Source organism: Archocentrus centrarchus, chromosome 10, assembly GCF_007364275.1.
Source record: "Archocentrus centrarchus isolate MPI-CPG fArcCen1 chromosome 10, fArcCen1, whole genome shotgun sequence".
Taxonomy (NCBI): domain Eukaryota; kingdom Metazoa; phylum Chordata; class Actinopteri; order Cichliformes; family Cichlidae; genus Archocentrus; species Archocentrus centrarchus.
Window position 1 is genome coordinate 17,829,595 of NC_044355.1, and position 22,313 is coordinate 17,851,907.

The 22,313-nt window shown below is 43.5% G+C and overlaps 1 protein-coding gene across 1 annotated transcript in view; it reads right to left on the reverse strand.

Moving 5' to 3' along the window:
* The window catches only part of ndst1a (N-deacetylase/N-sulfotransferase (heparan glucosaminyl) 1a), a 47,483-nt gene extending 27,508 nt beyond the window's left edge, over positions 1-19,975 (reverse strand). The window contains exon 1 of the mRNA XM_030739038.1: positions 19,823-19,975. The gene's annotated coding sequence lies outside the window, so the exon portion shown is untranslated. The remainder of the gene's footprint in view (positions 1-19,822) is intronic.
* Between the last annotated feature and the right edge of the window lie 2,338 nt (positions 19,976-22,313).

Here is a 22,313-nt window from a genome sequence, read left to right on the forward strand (position 1 = left end):
TTAACACAACTATGTTATTGTCTTGAAGTGGCCAAGTCAGGTTTCAGACCTCAGTGCGATGCAGACAGTCCCAACATTAGCTCATAACTTCTAGCAGACTTAAGCTACAAAATCCATCCCATCCGTCCATTTTCTTCCGCTTATCCAATACAGGGTCATGGGCAGGGCTGGAGCCTAACACAGCTGCTATAGAGCAAGAGGTAGGGCACACCCTGGACAGGTGTCCAGCAAAAATTGATATAGTTAAATCCTGCTTCTTTCTGTGAATCTGTCGATCCGTGTTAACAAAAGTAGGCAAGCATCTGCACAGCACTACCACACCTCTGCCACAGCTTTGGCCTTAACCATTTGCCCCTCACTGAAACGCTCTAGCTGCACCCTGACACGCTGCTTTCCCTTCCTCTGGTCTTCATCCTGGAGGAGAGTGTGAGGCATGTGTGGGTGTCACAGAGCTGACAGGTCTATCTGGGCTCTGTCTACTGTGCTGGCTATTCCCATTTCCCCTCTTCACTGCCTCCTCTACAGCTGCTGTGTATCCGACTGTGACACCACGGGTGCACACGTGCACGCACGCACAGACACACACACACACACACACACACACAAACTGATATCAGTTTACAAAAGGGGGAGGATGGGGGCTATGCACGAGGTCAAGCCATTACTGGGCTAATGCACTCTGTGTATCCTGCAAAACACCTTTAAAATCAAAACTATATTTTAGCATTCGTGAGAAAAGAGAGAAGCAGGGCAAAGTACATGCATTTAAGTACAAAGGTACACTTTTCCTTGTACTTTTAACTAAAGCCTGCCAGACCTATGAATTAAACACCACCTTGCAGTGTCCCATACACACACATACTGTATCTACTGCTTGACAGTTTAATGATGTGTATATGCATGTGTGTGCTCATGAGTGCAAAAGTGTGCTGATTGGCAGTGGGTTCCGGGTCCTAGCACCCAATCGGAAAAGCAGACTGTCACGTAGTGTGTTAGCCCCGTAAAAATCTAAAATCTGTCTCCTGCCACGCATCCATAACAGTCCAGCAGCTGCCGAAGTCAATGGGGTTCAAGCACACGCTGTCACCATAAACCCTATGTAACACATTTCTCATTTGATACGCCTCTCAGCCGTGTGCTCTCCTGAGCACACAAGCAGCCGCTTGCACAGACACATGCGGATTTGCACGCACAGATGGGCAGCGTGGTTTGTGTTCTTGCTAGCTGTAGCAGGTGTGGGGACGGAACCGGGGGTAAGAAGGAGTAAGCTGATCCATCCGTGAAAACCCACTCATAATCCCACTGCTATCCTATAACTCCTAAAGGAAAACTTCCAATCAGCTGGGCAGATCAATACACCCAAGCTTCAGGATATGAGGCTCGAAAGCTAACTAGAAGCACTTAAGGTGAGAGGAAACGTATTGATTACAAAGGGTTAATGAGACCTTATGTGCTCAATACTTTTTTTGTCTTCCTACAAATGTATGGCTTGGTCAGCTTATTGATACAAATTGGTATTGCTTTACTCTTCAGTCTGCGGCCTTGTGTTTTGATACTTAAAAGTACATCCATCCATCCAGCTGTCATAGGGCGGGAGGGTACACCCTGTACAGGCTGTCAATCTGTTGTAGGGCTCTTAAAAATACAAATGGGTGAAATTAAGCTGAATGATAAAAAAAATAAAATAAATAAATAAATTCTAAGAGCTCCTCAGTCAGAGAATAGCACGTGTCACAATGAATCACTGCCAACTGAAGTAGATGACCAGAAAGCAAACTGGTAAATCTTTTATCTGCGCTGCAAGTTAAAATACTGAGCACAATGAAGATCAGGATGCCATGACATCTTTGCTCCAATATCAATTATTCAGCATTGCCTTTTCTAACCCTTTAATTATACATCAATGTTAGAATAACAAAGGCTAAAGACGCTCACTGTGTTTCTGCTTACAAAGGCCCTGACAATGAAACCGGATGGGGAAACTTTAGCCCTTAGTTAAGGGCCGGAGGAAGGCGGAAGCAAAACGGCCTCCAGGCTGCTTCTCCCTGCTGTCGAGCTGTCATTTAAGATGTGTCCACCTCACCCACTGTATGATCAGAGATCAAAGGGTTAAATGAAACTCTGGCCTATAGCCCTGTGCTTACATTATTCAGCAGCTTGTTGCAACAGCCTGTTCACTGATCTCACACACAGGGAGACAGAGCTGGAAACTCCAGGGAGGGGAACACTAGGGACGAACAGCCAGATTTAACAAAAAAGGGATGACAAGAGAAACCAGGAGGCTGGAGAGAAGAAAGAATAGAATGAGGGGTGGACCTGAGGGATGTCTAAAAAAAAAAAAAGGGTGAGCTGTGGTGAAAAAGGAGGACTTACTAGGATGAAAAGAGGTATTGAGAAAAGGGACGGATGAGAAAGTGGTGAAAGATTGTAAGCACAGGTGGATGATCTGCCTGTTGCCAGGGGGAGAACCTCTGAATATGGATTTTTAACCTTTGACCAGAATTTGTTAGCTTTGCTCAACATCTATTTATGCACATCTCAAATATGTTGAAACATAATGGCAATGGAAGGTATTCTGAGCTCTCCTGACAAAAATGTTCAATTTCTTCCCCTTCTTTCACGTCTCATCCTCAATAATAGACAGCAGAGTTTTGTCTGGCTGGCAGTGTGTTCAAACAGATAACAGTATCCATTTGCTTTAGACTGCTCTGAAATAGTCCTCTCAGACGTGCACTTACACGCGCGCAAAGCAACAAAGCAAAACAACATCCATCAGTTGAGCGCTGAACTGACAGTGACCATGTTTTGGGAGCGCCCTGTTTATAGTCCCAGACTTGCGCTGCTGCTCAGCGAGCGGTCTCCTTTGTTCATTAATTGATTGGCCTCCCCTGCTGGGCCTCAGTAACTAGGTTACACAGATCCATGAAAAGAGGAGGACTGGCCCCCCCGGTGAAAGGCGGAGGATAGACAGACAACTCCAGGGCAGGAATCTGTGTGTTAATATAACTAATGGAGTGAGGACGACGGTAACTTTATTGAAATCACCCTCATCTAATTAGAGCAAGCAGCTGATGAGAGTGAAGAGGGACTGCAAGGAAGGCTGGATTCCATTATGCAAAGGGTGATGTCACCATCAATCGAAAGAGTGAGGCTGAGGAAAGGTAAAGTGATGGCTGAGAGAGAGAGAGAGAGAGAGAAAGCACAGACAGGACATGGAAGGATTTTTGGGGAGAAGGCAGGGGTGATGTTTGAACTTCCCTCCCACATCCCACATTACTCTGACTGAAGTACCAGACCTTTGGTAGCATTATCTGAAAACAGGCGACCTCTGTGGCAGGATGAAAATCTCAGCAGCAAGAAACACGATGTACCGGTTTAGGCAGGAAAGCTGGCAAAATATTAAGTTTTGCCTTCTCTATTCCGAGGTCATGATTAAAAAAAAAAAAAAAACACTGGAGAAACATTTCTCTTTGAAGCTCTTAAAATATTAGCAGGCCTTATACAGAAAAGGACACGGTGCCAGTGAGTAGCAGATTGCATTCCTTTAACTCACTCTGTATACTCTATACTGTCGCGTAGAGTAACAAATGTAGTGCTGTGACTCCTTGCTCATAATTAGCTCATTCTCTGTGATGTAATGTATAAAAAATATATTTTTGGTAATTAGTCTTTAGATAAAATATAACTAAGTCTAGAGTTTAAGGTAGTTTTTAAAAAAAAAGGAAGGAAGGAAGGAAAAACTGGCACCCTGCCGTCAGCAGTACAAGCAGGCTGACCTCAGACCAGCCGCTATAGCCATCAAAATCCTAACCACTAACAAATGTTTTTGAAAAACTCAGTCACAAGACATTAAAGTCAGAGCTGTTTAGGGCAAGTTGATTTTTTTGCTGTTTTTTTGTTTTGTTTTGTTTTTGGTGGGGGAAAAAAAGACCAATGCAAATGAAATAATACACAAGTTAAATAAAAGCGCCCCTGCAAAAGGCCCGCCATGACCCAATTTTAGATTTAAAGAGGCGTGAAAACCTCCTTGCAAACAGTAAATGTCTCACCCAGCCCCGTAACTCCTCCAATAACAGAGACGCAGGCGTGCTTTGCCCTCCCTGTCTGCACAAGGCACGACAGCTGAACCAAATGAGGGTCTGCATCTACCCTGCATACCTCAGAGGATACAAGTTTCCACCACACAGTTTATCCCTCAGGTGACAGGCCTGAGCTCCCTCCACGAGCGGAGAGGAGCGCAGACAGATGGGGTGGTGGGGAATGTGGCAAACACTGCCACTATCAGCCTGATGAATATGGGCGCTCTGTGTGCTAGTGGCGGTCAATATGGAGGGGGGAGGGTGGGGAGGGGATAAGTGGTGTGGATGTCACTGGCAATAGGTTGGAATCTAAAATAAAATCAAACAGGGCCTAAGGCAGCCTTTGAAATAAGGCCTCATCAGAGTATGACTCTGCAGAAAAATTGTGCTAACGTAGCGCTTCTCAACCCAAGCTCGCAACATAATATTAATATATTATTTGATCCGCCCACCCCCGAGCGATGGAGTCACAAAGCATTACGAGCTTCAGAGGCTCGAGACCCTGAGCAGCAGAACAGTTGACCGCTTCTCACAAGGGATGACTTCCAGGTCACATGAGTCCCATGCAGCAGAGAGGAGGTTAATATCACTGTCACTGGTAGCTGGAGGGAGAAAGAGAGGGGAAGAAGCAGAGAAAGGGAAATACAAAGCACGCTACTGGTATTTCCTTTGATTCCAAATTACCTGCTTGGCAAATTGAAAAGATGGTGGGGGAGAAAAAAAAAAACCCTGTCCAGCTTCTCCTCAGAGCTCCTCTAATGGTGTTGTCTTTAAAACCTTTATCACTAATTCATTGCTTCTGATTTCCCAGCAGCAAGAGTTGAAGCTTTGTCTTCTGTCTAATTGAGAGCCAGAGGCTTCAGGCCCTAATCAGTCAAAGGTACTAACAGCTTTTCTTGGGTGAGGATGAAGTCAAACAGAATTATTGCAGCAGCGTGTGTAACTTCAAATGACTTTAGTTTCAAGTTCTCCAAAATGGTGCTCTGGCAAGAAGTAAAAATGTCAGGCTGTAACGAACACAGGGGATTTTTTTATTTTTATTTTTGGTTCTTGTCAGAATTTGAATTCTATCACTGAGCGACATTCAAAGCATATGCCCCACATACCAGCCAGAAGTTTGGAGCAACTTTAAGTACACGTTGAATGAATAAAAACTTCCAAAACCCACCCCCCACCCCCCCCCACCCCCTTGCTTTTTTGCTAGACCTCACTTCACCCCCACCTTTCCCCTTGCTTATGGAAGAGTACACTAGTCTAATTAGCTGAGCCATATCCCTTGATGACTCCGCCATTTCCTCTCACTGGGAAGATTAACCACCACAACACTCCTATCAGCCTCCACATCAACACAATTAGGTGAAGAGTGAAATGTGAGGCATGTCGTCACATTTCCCCAGCTTCATTAGGGCAAAAGACGGCTCGACGACAGACAGGCTGCTGCATCTGCAGACTGGGCAGGCGCTCGAGCAGGTGTACTTAGCAACCCGATCGACGTGGGATGCGGTTAGACCTTGTATTACATTTGACTGGCCAGGTTTATTGTTGATATCAGAGATAAATATTAACATTAAAGTCAACTGCTTTAGTTTTCACCTGCCTTACAGCTGATTAGAGCACAGCAGTGCCAGCAGATCAGCACATTATTAAAATCTACTCATGGGCTCAAAAAGGTATCATTTCCTCTAGAGATGCATTGATGGACTGTCCATGTCCAATTACAAGTCGGTCCATTTTATGTGTGTGAAGTGGCACAGGCAAGCAGTCACGCACACGCTCAGAGTGAGCGAAGACACAAAGCTTGCCACCACGAAAATGTTCATAACAACAAACCTAGTCCAACACATAAATCACCCTCACCCAGCTAAACATGGACATTTTACAGAATCTAACAAAGGCAAAGTGGCTAAAGCTAGAGATACACAGCACTCAGAGCCAGAGGGCTCACTCATATGGGATTATATAAATTTGGGGGTTTTCTTTCTACTACTGTAGAGTCTTAACTAGGGCTGCAACGATTCATCGGGTAACTCGAATAATTCGATTATAAAAAATCCTCGACACAAACTTGCTGCTTCGTTTAAACTCTGCAGCGCTCAGGTATCTTCGTATTTTTCTTCTCGTGGGTGTAATGGCGGTAGACAAACCAGCTTAGAGCTGCTTTACCGCCACCTACTGGACTGTAGTGTGAATCAGGCGTTTTAAAAAAAAAACTTAGATTCTAAAAAAACTCTCACTCGCTGCGACGGATTCCCTTTGACACTTAAAGTGGATCATCGCTGACATGGTTTTCCACGCCTCCACCGCTCTCTACCATGTTTGTGTGTTCAGCTTCCAGTTTAACCGCGGTTTACTAGCGAGGGCCGCCATTAAGCACAAGCGATCGTCAGGTACCGGAAGGACCCCGTCCCCCATCATAATTTAATCGATGATCAGTAATTAAATATAGACCTGCAGTAGAAACGTGTCTAGGATAATGCTAGTGAATACAAAGCATTACAACACTGCGCTCTTGCAGCCCCCAGTTTTTTTCAACATAAACACTGATAATAAACAGCAGTCAGCTGTTCTAAATGCAGTCTGCACAAGCGCAAAGAGGTGGAGCCGGTGCTGGACGGCGAGCTCAGATGGAAAGAAGCTTCCAAAAGAAGCTTTTTCGCCCCTGTAACCACCATTAAACCTTTACTGGGAAACGGCTGGAGGTCCTTCATCAACCACCTGATCAGTAAGTGAAGAAAAGAGAACTTTATAGTTGCTCCATCCACCCTGTTTGTTTCACACAGGGAAAAACTGCAGTACAGAAGTTAAAATATGCAGATGAACTGTTAATACGAAAAAAGTATTTCTTATCCGATTACTCGAGTAATAATGGAATAATCGATAGAATACTCAATTACTAAAATAATCGATAGCTGCAGCAGTAGTCTTAAACTTACAATATACAGCACCTTGGGGTAATGGAATTAATTGAAAATTGGAATCTACCAAAATCAGTATAAGCAGGTCACACAAATACATATTTTCCATTAATCTGTGTTACTTCCTGATAATCTTTACAGGGGTGTGTCAGGCTGGGCTGCACCTATATTCTATATCTTAAGTTTTGTAGATATGCATCTTTGTAGATTTTATGCACACTTAAATTGCACATGACTGGAATGTGTTTTTACTCTGTCAGGTTTGGGTAAAATCTGCAAAGATTCCTATCTGTCAAACCACCAAAACTATTCCAGCATGCACGAGGATGATGATTTTTGAGACGAATATCAAATTAAAGCATAATAAATCAATCACTAGCATTGTCTAAGATCCCCCAAAGTTGTCTCAAGAGGCCCAAAACTTAAGAATGTCAGGAAAGAGAAGCATTTATGCAGTCTGACAAGGAGCCTCCTAAAGACAATCCATTGTTTCAAATTGCTTCCAGATGCTCGGTTACTTTAAACTGTTGCATTTTCTGGCTATGACTTGTCATTCTTCCAGTCAATACTGGGGCTTCCTGTTAGCCAAGCCACCACCCAAAGCATCCACAGAGAGCAAGTGAACTCCAGGGACATTTGGGTGCATTTGTATTTGCTTTTGTAACAAAGCATGTTTCAATTTAATACAAAGAACACAACAATACTCTGAAACAAAACGAAAGGAACACCCACTCCCCGCAGTCGACTTGCTGCTAAACAGACAGCCTTTTCAATACTAAGAAAACATTTCTGGGAGAAAACTGAGTATTTGTCGTTTCATGGCAGGTTAACTGTCAAAACAAAACGAGACTTAGAAACAAAAGTATAAAAGTCATAAAGAAACTTAAGCTGTATCATATTACTCCACAGCCAGCATGCTATATTATACAAATCCAGACAGTTGTTCTAATGATGCCATTAATTAAAAGCCCCATTTGTCATCCGAATGTAAACCAACTCCATCATTAAAACTCAAAACACTGAACGGGAGCCTACTATCATTCATTAACTAACGAGACACACAAAAATACACACGGCAGCAATTCAGTCTCACAATTTCCCGCGTGTATTGAAAGATTTGCTTTTCTTTGTCACATGGTAGATGTTTGGGACACAATGAAGAGCTCAACTGTGAGGCTGCAGCGCAACACCACATTTCACATTTACTGACTTTATAATTGGGAGGTTAAGTATTTTGTGAATACTAATCCACACCAGCTGACCAACACACACAGCAGCACTGAACAAACCATTAAACCACATTGAAGAATTTTATACAGGATCGTTCAGTATTCTTCAATGTTGATGAAATTACCTTAACTACCACAATTAATTAATTTATAAAAGCTACATATCCTCAAATACCTTTTCTCTGCCTTTTCTGTTAAAAAATTCTCAATTGCAGCTCAGTGGGCAAAGGATAGGAGTCAGTGGTTTGGCACAGAATGAACAGCCTGTGGTACAAGCCAAACTAAAAATGCCACCCTTTCTTTCAGTGAATCAAATTTTGTTTTGAAATAAGAATAAATTCTGAATTGGAGTCAAATCGGTAGACTGCCAATGATTACCATCCTTATGTAACAGGCATTTTTGACTCTTTTGTAATGCTTTATAGACCAACTAAAAAAAAAAAAGCAAAAAAGATTAAACAAAAATAACAGTTACTCACAACTGTGATATTATCCTTTGAGTCGCAACACAGGCTTTTATTTATTGAGTGCCCTAAAGTCAAATCAGATGATTTATGCTGTCTCTTTCGCATTTTAGCAAAGTGACACAAGCACATGCTGCAGTGCTAACATGCAGTCACCGGCCACTTTATTAGGTACTTAACTGCACAATAATGTAAATATCTAATCAGTCAATAATAATAGCAGCAACTGCATCCATTTAGGCAGGTAGACATGGTCAAGATGACTTGTTGCTGATGTTCGAACTGAGCAACAGAAAGGAGAAGAAAGGAACTTTCAGTGACTTGGCATTATTGTTAGTGTCAGACAGGCTGGTCTGAGTATTTTAGAAACTTCTCTCTCTTTTTTTTTTTTTTTTTTAGAAATTTCTCTTTAGTGTGTACAGAAAATGATCTGAAAAAAGAAGATTCAGAGAACCAGAGAACGTCTCTGGAAATGCCTTGTTGATCCCAGAGGTCAGAGAGTAGACAGACTGCTTTGAGCTAATAGGAAGGCGACAGTAACTCAAATAACACTTATTACAACCAAGATATGCAGAAGAGAATGTCTGAATGCACAATACATCAAATGTCAAAGCAGATGGGCTACAGGAGCCGAAGACCATACCAGGTGCCACTACTGTCAGAATACTGAGGCTACAGTTCACATGGACTCACCAAAATTGAACAATGGAAGATCAGAAAAATGCTGCCTGGTCTCATGAGTCTTGATTTTTGCTATAACATTTTGATTGTAGGGTCAGAATTAGGTATAAACATCATGAAAGCATGGACCCATCCTGCCTTGCATCAGCAGTTCAGGCTGCTGCTGGTGTAATGGTGATATTTTCTTGGCACACTTTGGGCTCTTTGGTACTACTTTATATGCCACAGCTGACCTGACCATGTTCATCCCTTTATGACCTTCTGATGGCTGCTTCCAGCAGGATAACACACCATGTCACAAAGCTCAAATCATGTCAAACTAGTTTCTTAAACAATGAGTTTAATTTACTCAAATGGCCTCCACAGTCACCAGATCTCAATCCAACAGCGCTCCTTTGGGACATGGTTAAACAGGACATTAGTATCATGGATACGCAGCCAACAAATCTGCATCAATTGTGTGATGCTATCATGTCAATATGGACTGAAATCTCTGAGGAATGTTTCCAGGACTTTATTGAATAGCTGTCGCAAAGAATTAAGGCGGTCCTGAAGGCAAAAAGGGGGTCAAACCCGGTAACAAAGTAGCCAGTAAAGTGTATGTTAACAAAAGTATCTTTGCACAGTGTTTTTATTTAAACGTTTGGACCACTGAAAAACTTTTTCACTGCATGCAAAACAGTCAAGGACAAAAAGAGCCAGACATCCTCGTGATCAGACATGCTTCCAACTGACATAAGAGTACACGGAACATATGTGCCGCTTTCTGGAAACATCTGTAGGCTCACAGAAGTCTGTCAGGCAGGCAGAGTAAACAACATGGTTACTAGCATCTCACACCCCCATGCTAGCCAGGCCTGTCAATCACATGAATCAAACTAGTGGCTGCAATTCATGTGGATGAAAGAGGCCTGATGCCATAGGACACACGAAACACAATATAGCAATTTATTTTAAAAAGTCAAGTTTGAGGTTTAAAGAAAACCCCAAAACACAACAAATGTGTAACTAAATGAGATGTTTAGCTCAAAGAAGTGCTGCGGTGATCGCTGGAGCAGCAGGTTCAAAAATATGTAACAGAAGAAGAAAGAGAAAGCGAAATCTGCCACTGAACAGAAGAGGACACAAACGAGCAGAGAAGGAAAACATGCAAAAGGAGGAAGAAGAGAGCTAGAACAGAGGAACTCTAACAAAAGACAACAGAACACAGTCGGAACACAGCGAAGCCGAGCACAACACACCAGAACAGGCTGTAATTGTGTTGTGCGGGACTGACCCCAGCGCATCCCAGCAGGCACTGCATGATGAATGGGCCTGGCGATGACTACATCCCACCCCCCCACCCCCCCTCACCTCCTCCTTCTCACATGCTCTTTTCTCTCTCTTCTCTGTCGCCACTGTTAGCCCTTCTTCTGTCCCTCCCTTCTCTCCCCTCCTTTCCCAAAACCACACTCTATTCAGCTGCTGCCATCCCACAAGATTAATTTGCATTCAGTGCACTTAGTCCTCGTATTGTGCTCTGACACAATGACATATTACAGTGCACAGCACACCTATTAAACATATAGTCTAGCTTGAGGGACGATGCTTTTTCTGCTCGATGGTTATGATAAAGTACAAATGTGTAAAAGCGAGAAGCGTGAGGGTAGAGCTTGATTGGTTACAAACACTGAGAGGCTCTGACACACGAGTCACAGCGGAATCATTACAGGAACAGTTAGATAACCTCAATTAATGATTCACTAGACCCAAACTAATAAACTGGGTCAGATTGTGTTAGCGGTGGTAGCAAGAGCAGAGAGACCTTCAGGTTAGGCCGCGTGAGAATGAACACCAGCAGTAAGAGCGAACTAAAAAAGGAAAATTACAGAGGGAGAGAGAGAGAGAAAAAAAAGGGTGATAGAGGTGTTGGTGTTACTCCATTGTAGACCCTAAGGACAGAGACAGTAATGCATGGGAAATGGGCTTTTTTCCTTCTAGCTTTCCTAGCTCCTGTTCTCCTTCTGCTGTTCCATCTTACCCGTGTCCTGGGAGCAAAAAAGGGATACAAAATTTAATTTGCTACACTGTCTCTAGCCATCACCCACTGTGCCTGGGGGCAAAAGAAATGGATTCTGGAATTTATAAAGATGAGTAAAATAAAGAAATAAAACAGGGCACTCAGGAGAAGGCATCAGAGACAATAGCACAGAGGGTGGCAGGGAGAAATGAGAGCAGAGTTTGAGGGAAGCGGAGGGGCGGGCAAGAAACTGGGAGAGTGTTATATAGGCCAGACATTAACTGTATGGTTATCATAAACCAGCACTGAGGCCGGGCCATCTGGAGACCACGGGGTTACTCAAAACAATCAGATGAGGGTGGTGATAGCTGCCGTTCCTGACGCTATCATGGCTAAACATGGAGGTGGCTGAGGGGTTAACAAGCCATTACCTCACCCTGTTGCACTCCCAGGGGAGACACGGTATAGAGTTGTGGTAGCTGTGTGTGTGTGTGTTTTCCTCAAAGCCTGAAGCGCACCTTTGAGCTATTACTCAACAAAGGGGAGCTCAGCGGAGTGACGTCAGTACGGGGATGAAGCCTGTGTGCGGGAAGAAAATGGGAGACAAGGGCGTGGAAGATGGCGACCGGGGAGGTTTCGGACTATATAGCGGAGTCACATTACTCCCCTGCAGCTCTGCTCTACCTGTCACATAAGCACTTTGAGGACTCAACACAAAAGCCAGAGCCTTCACAACTTCAAATGCCTTCTCTGCTGGGGCAGATCACAGGCATTGGAGGGATAAAGGAAAGAATAAAGGAAGACATAGGAATCTGAAAAAATGCCAGGCTTGCTCAATGTATAGCCACAGAATCCCAGTCATGAATTTCATTATCAGATTCTTCACTCTATTTCATCCACTACCCAGTCCCACAGTTGAGGGGGAAAAAAAGGGGGGGGGGTCCATCTCGGCCCATTGAGAGCCAATGAGCTCGGTCAAGCTGCAGCAGAGAGTTGGAGGCCATTACCAAGAGAAAACAAACACAGACCTCTGGCCGGGCACATACAGCCCGGCCCAGACACCTGTGTCCCATTCACCAAACATATCCGGCCACTTAACACTTCACAGAGGGGGTAGGGTTGTGTTTGTGTTTGCAGGCTTGCACACCCCACTAAAGTTCCTTTAGTTTAGTTTCTTTACCCAAACAGCCTCCAAGCCTCTCTGTAAGGACCAAATGCTTGCTGCTGTACGCTTTCCACTGGGAGCAGCCAGCCGTTACGCCACCTGACTGTCACAACTGACCCCACTCGAAGCTGCGCCCTTTGAATAAAACTGGCCAAAACCTGGCAAAACAAAGCTCATTCATCCTGCTGTCATTTGCAGGCTCCAGCTGTCCTTCTGTCTAGGTGCCCCAGCTGTGTCTGGACCAACCTCCGGGCCGCCAACACCTGTCCTGCACAAACAGGGACTGCTACACACACACACACACACACACACACACACACACACATAGGCACATACCTCTCTGCCACCCAGGATGGATGAGAGACAGCGGGCTGGGCAGACGTGGCACCGCCTCGGATCAGTGGAGGGGTGCACACAGAGCTGCCAGAAGCTAAACCTGGGGTCGGCACCATCACAATTCTTTCCACCTCAGCAATTCAAAACGGAATATGGGTGTGTCATCAGCTGTGGTCGCTTTGTAAAGCTGTATTCTGATTTTATGAACTGATATGGGGATGACCCATAACCCTGACAATGACTCATAGTTTCCAAACAAAGATGAGAGGGGGGAAAAAAAGCTGGGCTAAGCTGTTTAGATGTATTAGTGGCCGTTTGCATGCTAGAATGTTTTGTTTGCACTGAAGTCAAATACACTCACAGATGGGAGCCGACTGGACACCAGATGACTTGCTGTGATGTGGTAAAATTGTCTGCTTTGGGGCCAAGAGACGGGGGAGAGAGGGAAAGAGAAGAGAACAGGGGCACTGGGCACCAGATGCCCTACTAAAGTCAATGCAGTCCTGGTGGGATGCCACCACTCTGGCGTGGTCTACTCTCAAGCAACTGGACAGAGAACAGAAAGAGTGTGCCACAGATCTGCCTGCTCTCATGTTGTATCGCTCTCCTAGCTAACAACAAACTACCATTACAGACTAACAAAGGAAAACTGAAACCTCTACCTGACTTTGTGTAGGTGTTTGCTCCCAGCTTTTCTTTTTTCTTTCTTTTCACAGTATCATGGCTCATCATGACAGTGCTGTAAACATGAGTTGGCAAACAGAAAACACGAGGTCAAAGCTGTGATCTTGTTTAGGCTCGAGGAAGAGCCATCAAACAGCATAAGCACAAGCTTAAACGCTGCACAAATACGGACAGTGATTACACTGCCAGTTATCTGCAAATAGGTACGCGCAAGTCAATCTGACACAATCTAATACAGCAGTTCTCCTTCCTTTGTGAAGGTCACAACATTCAGTATTTGTCTGAGCTACTTCAGAGAATTAACTTATGGCTGTGTTAGAGGCTGGAGTCTGTGGTGCTGCTGAATATGGAAAGGTTATTCTCAATTTATTTTAACTGCATATCATTAAGAAATGATGGGATCTCTGTACTTGTGTGGCATGTGTGTTCTTTATTTTTCTTGAAAGCGACTTCATTGAATCCGTTTCACACTTGGTGGGCGGATTACTAGAGACCCAAAACAATGCAGAGCAGAGAATGAAGTAGTTTCTATGGCCTGTAGTCAGAGAAACATAAAAGAGGAGCACTTTATAATGACAGCGAGTGACTATGTTAGGGGCGGTGCAAGTCATCAATGTAATCAAAGCCTGGGCAATGCATTCCAATGACTGGAGAACAAGCTGCAGCTTAAAAAAAAACTCACTCATGATAACTTATAGTGAGTACTAAGACAGAGACCCAACAACGTGGCGCTCTACAAGCACTGCAAATTGGAAATGGCTTATCACAAGTAGGACTGCTATGCACAGGCACTTGAAGAAAAAGCATCCCAGAGTGCTTTGTCAAGACTGCAGCGAGAACAAGACACAATATTGTTTACTTTCTGTCCTCATCCTAGCACGGTATATTATGATTATAAACACAACCACTCGTATTCGTAGCAGACACTTAAAATTGATTTTGAGAAACTGGCTTAAGCTAACGACTGTTGGTAGAGTATGTAAATCATTTCTGTTATTTTCCTTGCCTACAGATTATTTTATCTGCATATTACTTCAGTAATTAAATTAATGACAACAGTTTTTTTATGACAACAGGTAGGCCAAGCAGTAAAGTAAACAAACAAAAAAAAAAAAACCAAGGAGAGGGCTGCTGTGGCATAAATTAATCAATGTGTCACAGAAATACTTTTGAATTTCAGGTCCAATTTAAGGTCTAATCAGGCCTATTTATTATGGCTAATTTATTATTATTATTATTAATGTCCTAACAGTGAAGTTAGTGAAATTAGATGATGAATAAATAACTGAATGCAATATTTACGTGGGTAAATTGTCATATCAATAATGGAACAACTATTATATGAATTGACCTATTAATAAACAATTATTAGTTTGATCAAAACAATGCATAATTGTTAAGAATACATGACAAGAGCAGCACAGCAGATTCTAGAAATGACCACAAATTTGAAAAATCTCTCTAATTTATAAAAAGTATATATTTTATAAAAGTACATTTAAAAAGCAGTTTTCATTGAAGGGTTTCATTAATTTTGGCATGGTTGCAAATAAAGTGGCCAAGTGTATATTTGGTGCTAAACTCGTCATATGTTATTATGTAATCTTGCAAACCCTGCAATTCCTCTTTAACTTTAAATTCACCCACTTACTGTTTACTCCTTAGTGACAGCCGTGTAAATAGCTTGAACTTCTCCATTTACGGGATATCTGCTGGATGCTATTTCCAACTAAACTGTATACAACGTGAGACATGCACGGGTGAGGGCGTACACACACGCTAGTTCTACAAGAGGTGAGCGCACGTGTGTGGTATGCGTAGTGCAGCCACACTCGGCCGAGGCCACGACAACTGACTAAACATAACCCCCACCACCACCACCACCACCACCACCTGTCTTCCCTCAGTGTTCATATCAATGAACTCAACAATGTAAGAAAACACTTCAAGATGTAATCAACCTAGATTTCCAGTATAACACGTATTACAAGTTTAAATTTTTAAATACCTGGATGCAGTAAATGCATTTCTCAATGCAACACTAAGACACTGACACAGCTCTAACTCAGTCTGATAAAGAGCAAACCAAACAGCTAAATGGACAAAGGAGGAAAAGAATCTAATCATATCCAATGACTGATAGCACTTATGATGAGGACGGGGTTAGAATATCCGGCAGTGAAGTGGTGCGTTCCCATTACGGCATCGCTCCATCTCTGAAAATGGCTTCATTAACAGGCCAGTGCCGAGAGCTCCCTCGCCGAGCGTATGAACGCGCAGTACCCCGAGGGTCCACCGGAAAGGCTGAGGTGAAGTCCATTAACACCCGACAGCTTGTTTTTTGACCACTAAATAAAACAGGCTGCTTTTTTCTGTGTCTGCAGTATAAATAGCCTTTAAGCTTAGGGGCTGGAGAGCACAAAATTCTCCACTCAAAGCAGAAAATTAAACCCATTGATTTAGTGGTGTTGATCTAGAGGAAAGTGAAGTTGTAAAAAGCCCATATGTAGAGCAAGGTCATGCAATATTCAGAAGCCTATGGACCTTAAAAACAGCTTCTTATCAAAATTTATATAGCGAGTAGCCAAGCGAGGCTCTTTTGTCATTCATTAGAAGCAATTTAACAGCCAATCTTTGTTCAGTATAACTCCTGCTGTGGGCCTAATCAGAACACAATTGAGTTTAATGTACTAAAGACAACTGATGGTTTTCCTACCACGTCATTCATTGTATCTTGTTCTGGATGAGCGTGCCAACTAAATGGCCTAAAGAGATGTAAATGTCTCTATCTTAACAGTGGTAAAGGGGAATGGGTGTGATAAGACGAAGAGCAAAAAAAAAGAAAAAAGAAACAGTGTTCTGCCATATCTCATAACCTGTCCTGCCCTTCTGGCATACATTCTGACCCCTCAGGCAACCAGAGCTAGCTAACTCTGAGCCTATGACATAGGTCTTAATTTCCCAGCACTTATGCCCCAGTCATGTGTCATTTGATGAAACACAACACCCCCAGTTACCATTATTCGTCTGGATACAGGATCCTCTGGAATGTATCGGATTCCTGCCTCAGGGGGTATGCACCTCGGAAACATGGGTCCTACCTCCACCAGCTAGTCTCTCTTCCACCCAGCCCTCCACCCCCACTCCCTGCTTTCCATTCAGTAAAATTCCACTAGAGGCCTGCTTGATTCTCACTGCCTCATCACCCATCAGCCTAGGACGCACCACAATAGAGGAACAGTACATTGTTTTGGTGACAGGTTTCCTCCTTTGCAGCACACTGTCAGCTGAAGTGTAAACACCACACTGAACTCTACCTTTCAGGCAACCAAAGTTGATGCCGGGTCACCACTGCCATCTGTGCTTGAAAGCAGGTCTCAGAGCTCATAAAGAAACTCAAAATAAAAAAAATATATATATTGTGGTCTAGTGCAACGGGGGTCATAACATATCTCGCCTCTCCAGTTATACCATGCAGTACTCAGGCCTGTAGTATTGAGTATCTCTGAGTCACTGGCCTGCGTAATTCAGTCTAGGGAATTATGACAGTGGAAAATCATTTCCCCGGGCCGGGGATGGGAGGCCATGGCTAATAGTTCAGTAATCTGATCTGCCTGCATACTGTAGCATTCAGCCGCGCCGCTAACCTAGCCAGCCACTCACACATGTGGACACCCCTACTGCCTGCCAACTGTCTGACGGAGGCAAGCACTATTCAAAGACAACTCTCCAGGTTTTCCTGAGGATTACAGATGCTATCGGATCATTTGCTAATACTCAGTTGCGCTGTGCTGTTTGAAATGTATTTACTCTGCTCTTGCTCTCCAATAACCATCATGATAGCACAGCCTAAGCCCGAAAATGCCACCGCCACATCCCGGCCAGAAAACACACTTAAATGCAAACTACTTTAGAGGCAACAGTGGGACAATCTGCCTCTTGAACTCTGGCATATTAATCCAAAAGCTTCATTTTAATGAGGAAACATCTGACTTTGTCTGTCAAACAGCAGGCTACAGTGGGTATACTTCCAATTGCAGATTCCAGTATCTAGTGGAACCAGTGGTGTTGTAGTAATATGTGAGTAAAAACCATAGAGAGCAGCTCTGTGGCACAAAGCAGTGTTTATAACCAGCAGAGAAGGTTGGGGGGGTGGTTCAAGTTTGGAAAGATGCCTGGCTTCGGCCTCACACTAAAGAGAGGTCTGCCCCCCACACACTGAGTGGAGCTACAAGGAGCAGTGACATGGAAAAATACAAGCGCTGGCAAGTTGTCGGGCCCTGCAGCTCCCAACAATTACCGTGCGTAGCTTTAAATGTGATGGTAGTTACTGCATACAATTAAATTTACATCCGCCTCTATGCGGAGATAAGCAACAACGAAGCAGTGAAGGCTCTGATCGACAGCCTTTCTCTCTCTGCTCCTTGTTAAAACCTAAAATCTACAATGACAAACCGCCTGTGATCATGCCTCATCCTGATAAATGCTCAGACGCGGCTCGGTGACGCGATCTGTCATACAGCATCATACCCGCGCTATTTTATCAACCACTGTGTGTAGGCATTGTAACCCAGCCGCGCCGTTTCACAGGTATATCTAAGTGAAAAGATGCTGATATATGATCAAATGGATGCGGCAGCAGTGGCAGCCTTCATCAGCTGAAAGCGCTAGATCACAGCATGGTTGGCAGCCAGTGGGAGCAGTCAGATGGAGGGTTAGAACAACCAGACAAACAGTTGGCACGGATAAATAGAACACAACTTAGGATTCAGCTTTCCACAAAATTTGACAAACAAATGACAGCAACCTCACTCCTTTTTTTAAAAAAAAAAAAATATAATCTGCAAATGGAATAAGCCCCACTTTTTTTCTTTTTTTCCCACAGATGCAGGGTGGGACATGTGATAAACAACACATGGCTTGGGAATAGCAAAAGAAAAAAAAAAAGTGAAGCAATGGTCAAATAAATCTCTTGATACATAAAATCAGCAGGACACCACTTTTCACTTGCAAGAATGTGTTCTGCAGCTGAGGCGAAATGCAGGGAAAGTCCTTGTGACTTTGCCAAATACATTCTGAGCGTGAGTCACTGTTCTTTAGTAATCTCTTAGTCACTTGAGGTGCACACTTGCATGCTCCAACGCCCAAAGGCAACAGATTTCAGGCAGGTCTGGACTACCTCCCTCCCTTTTTTTTTTTTTTTTTGTTAAAGAGCACAGTCAAGTGTTTATAGTATTTAATAGATGCAGCTCTTGGTGGAGACATGCATTTGCTCTCTTTTTACACCAGACGGAGCAACAAAGCAACCTCACAGAGAGAAGACACAAATCTTACTTGAGTCTTCACTCTGTGCATGGCTGGAGCCCTTTACAACAGCCACCAAGCCACATGTAAACATATTAAAACTGGGTGTCTCTCTTGGCCTCTTGGTTATGTTTGAAACTGCCCCAGTTTTCCAAAAAGAATCCCTTTGGTTAATAATTTGACCTAATCAGTTTCACGTTATTTGTTGTAAGCAGTTAGTAAATTAGAAGAAAAAGAACAGTCTTTAGATGGACTCCTACAGGTATCTATATGACAATCTGATGCATGCCATATGAGCTGTTTTTAATAAACAAGTTTGAAAAACAAAACAAAACACTGAAATCAAATTAAGTCATATTAAAGCACTAGTTACATTCTGGTGCTAATCTTTTGTCCACCTCTGCCATGTGCAGCAGACAATCGCATTAACCTGTATTTTTATTTACGCACAGCACCGTTTGCCCCTTTAACTATATCACTGTAACAGGTCTGTTGTTACGCTGCGGCCGGATCGTGCAAACTTGGGGCAGTAATTTCATAACCCTCTGCACACCGACGCTGCTACAAAGTTCCAAAAACCAGTCACTCGGCGGCCGCTGGTGCCGAGCTGTATTGTCGGATCCGACTCGATAAAGGAATTCCAATTAAATCACAGAGCGGAGCAACCGGACGCAGCTCTATCCTGAGCACAAACTTCGACCCGACCCGCTCCACAACAATAACGTTAGCTCCCGATCTCCGCTGCTACGTGGACGAGCTGAAAGCTGAGCCGGGCCGCCACTATAACGCCGGGGCTTTATGTTTCCAGCCGGGGGGGGAGAGAGAGAGGGAGACCAGGCCGAAAAAAACTGGCCTCATCTCCGTCTGCACCAGACAACTAGCCTGGCCTGGGAGACCGAGCGACGAGGCTTTCGGTCGCGTACCAAACACCGCGACGGTCCTTGTGCTTGCGTCGATTTTACTCACCTTGTCCGGTTGTAGTTAGGTGTGGATTTTGTGCACACGAGGCCGGCTGGGTTGAATGTGGGATTTAAGCGCGCTGGGCGCGCGTCGTCTCGGTCTGCTGTCGCCCGTGATGTGGAAGCGGCAGAGCGGACTAGGCTGGGAGAGATCGGGAAATGTGAGAAAGACCCTCTCTTCTGCAGCTCTGTGCACCGGCAGTAGCCCATAACTGTCGTCAGGAGGCGCCAGCGCGGCGCATTTTTCTCTGATATGCGCATGCATGCATACTACAGAACTCAAAGAAATCACTGTGCGATCATATTCCTGCAGGAGCTTACTGCGGGACCGTCCCTGCTCTACAATGCTGATATTATTTAACTTAGTATTTCTTGTGCTACGACGCTTGTCGACATCTGTTAGAAACTGCACTTAAAGTTTTGATATTTTGAGGGAAAAGAGCTGAGGGAAAGCCATGCTGTGCGCAACAAGGAGCCAACATTTAGGTTATTTAACTGGTTTTGCATCAGTCTCTGTTTCCTAATAAAAATCACTTACACGGTGTTGAGTCATACTGGCTTTATCACTGTATTACTACACTTTCCCTCTTTAACTAGTTTTACAGAGTGTTTTCATTATCTCTTGAAGGGTATATCTAATATATGTAAATTTTAATTACATTTATGCTGTTGCTTATTAATACAAAATATTTCACAGCTAGCATCAGCATTTTTGAATGATCTGCATTAAAACTGGTAACAACAGTCCAAAATCTACCTAAATGACAGCTAATGTCTTATATGCCACACAAATTCATCCAGCAACAAGACAATCATTTCTTGAATCAGCTCTGCAACATGAATCATTTGTGATGTGGTAGCACACCTACATGACCTCTGACCTTGTGACTCTTGCGGTTTGTGAGTTTAATTACAGGCTGGCTAAATCTGAGACAAAGCTGTCCTTCAAAACAACTTTGGCTCACATGATCGAGGAGAAAGGGTCACCCAACTCATTAGGACAAAAGGGCTGTGCCCAGAAGGTTTGCTTTGTTGTGCTATAGGGCAAGAGACTGGCTGTCCACCCAGTTTAACAAAAAACAACCGGAGAAGGCCAGTGGAAATTTCCATCTGCTCCGCTGTTATGTACATGATTACTAGAACACTCAATGATTAACAATTAGAGTCACAAATCTGATAAACACAATGCATAAATCTAAGTAAGACATCTAAAGGAAAGGAGGCAATTATGGATATTTTCCACTTGGAGGTGGACTAAAAGCATTCCAGACTCTTCACTTTGGCTTGCTGAATGGCAGCTGCACACTGAAAGATTCACCAGTTCTCCAGACCTGCATCTAATCCCTGCCCTCTGACTCCACAACCTCGCTCTGACCTTAAATAAACATTAGGGACTTAGTTTCCATCTGTAATCTTCAACATCCTTTGGCCCACTAATTGGAGTTTCACACTGCAAAGACACCCTGACCTCAATCGGAGCAGGTGGATAGATAAACTGTGCGTGGAGGACACAATTGGCTTACACAAGCTCTCACACATCAGCCAACTGGCCTGTCTGTCTTCTCTCTTTCCCTCTCTCTGGAAATAGCACTTGCAGCCTTTGTTTACTACGAATATCTCTGCATTAGTACCTCAGTTAAGCAAATAAAGTATTAAAGTCATTATAATGTCTCCCCTTTCTCTCTCTCTCTCTCGCTCTACAAGCTGTGAAAGATATATCACACCACTGATTTTTTTAAGACCTACTCAAAAACACCAAATCATAATGAAATTAATATTTTTCTCTGTTTTTAACATACATTACTCACAGGGAATATGATACAGCATAAAAACAGTCAGGATTACACCTAAGCTGCACATGGAGGAGTTAGGTGCAGCATTTCTACAATACTCGTAGTTATTCTCTGATGTTTATGTTTCTACTGTATTGTAAGATTTCTATGTTTCTATTGTAAGCCTGATAGTTTCTTGAAATAGAGCGACACCCTTGGGTGAAACGTGGCTCTCTGCCCCGTTGCATTGTGGGCTTTTGTAGTCTCGCAGGCTACACAACATGCCTGCATCCCGCTAAATCAAAAATCACGATTTAACCAATACTAATCTAACCAAAAACCTAAAAGTGAAAACATATATTTACTTTTCCCTAGAAGTGTCGCTATTTGCTAAGTGCGGCTGGGGTCTGCAAGGTTGCCAGGTCTGTGGTTTTCCGGAAACTGGGCTACAATGTTTTATTTTTTTCCTTGCGGGTTGAGTAGCCACATTTTAAAGGAAATTACTAGTACATCAATAAATAAAAACACATATCTGAAGTAAAACAATTCATACATGATTGTGTAGTTACACACATCTTCACCAATCCCACCAAACCGAGTGTAGCTCACATGTCATCCACGCACACGTATTCCCTGTCAGCTGCTGCCTGCCTTGCTACCAGCTTTGGGTGCCGTGGGACATGTTTAGAGGCGAATATTGATTGGCTATGTAGGTGGGTTTTCTTT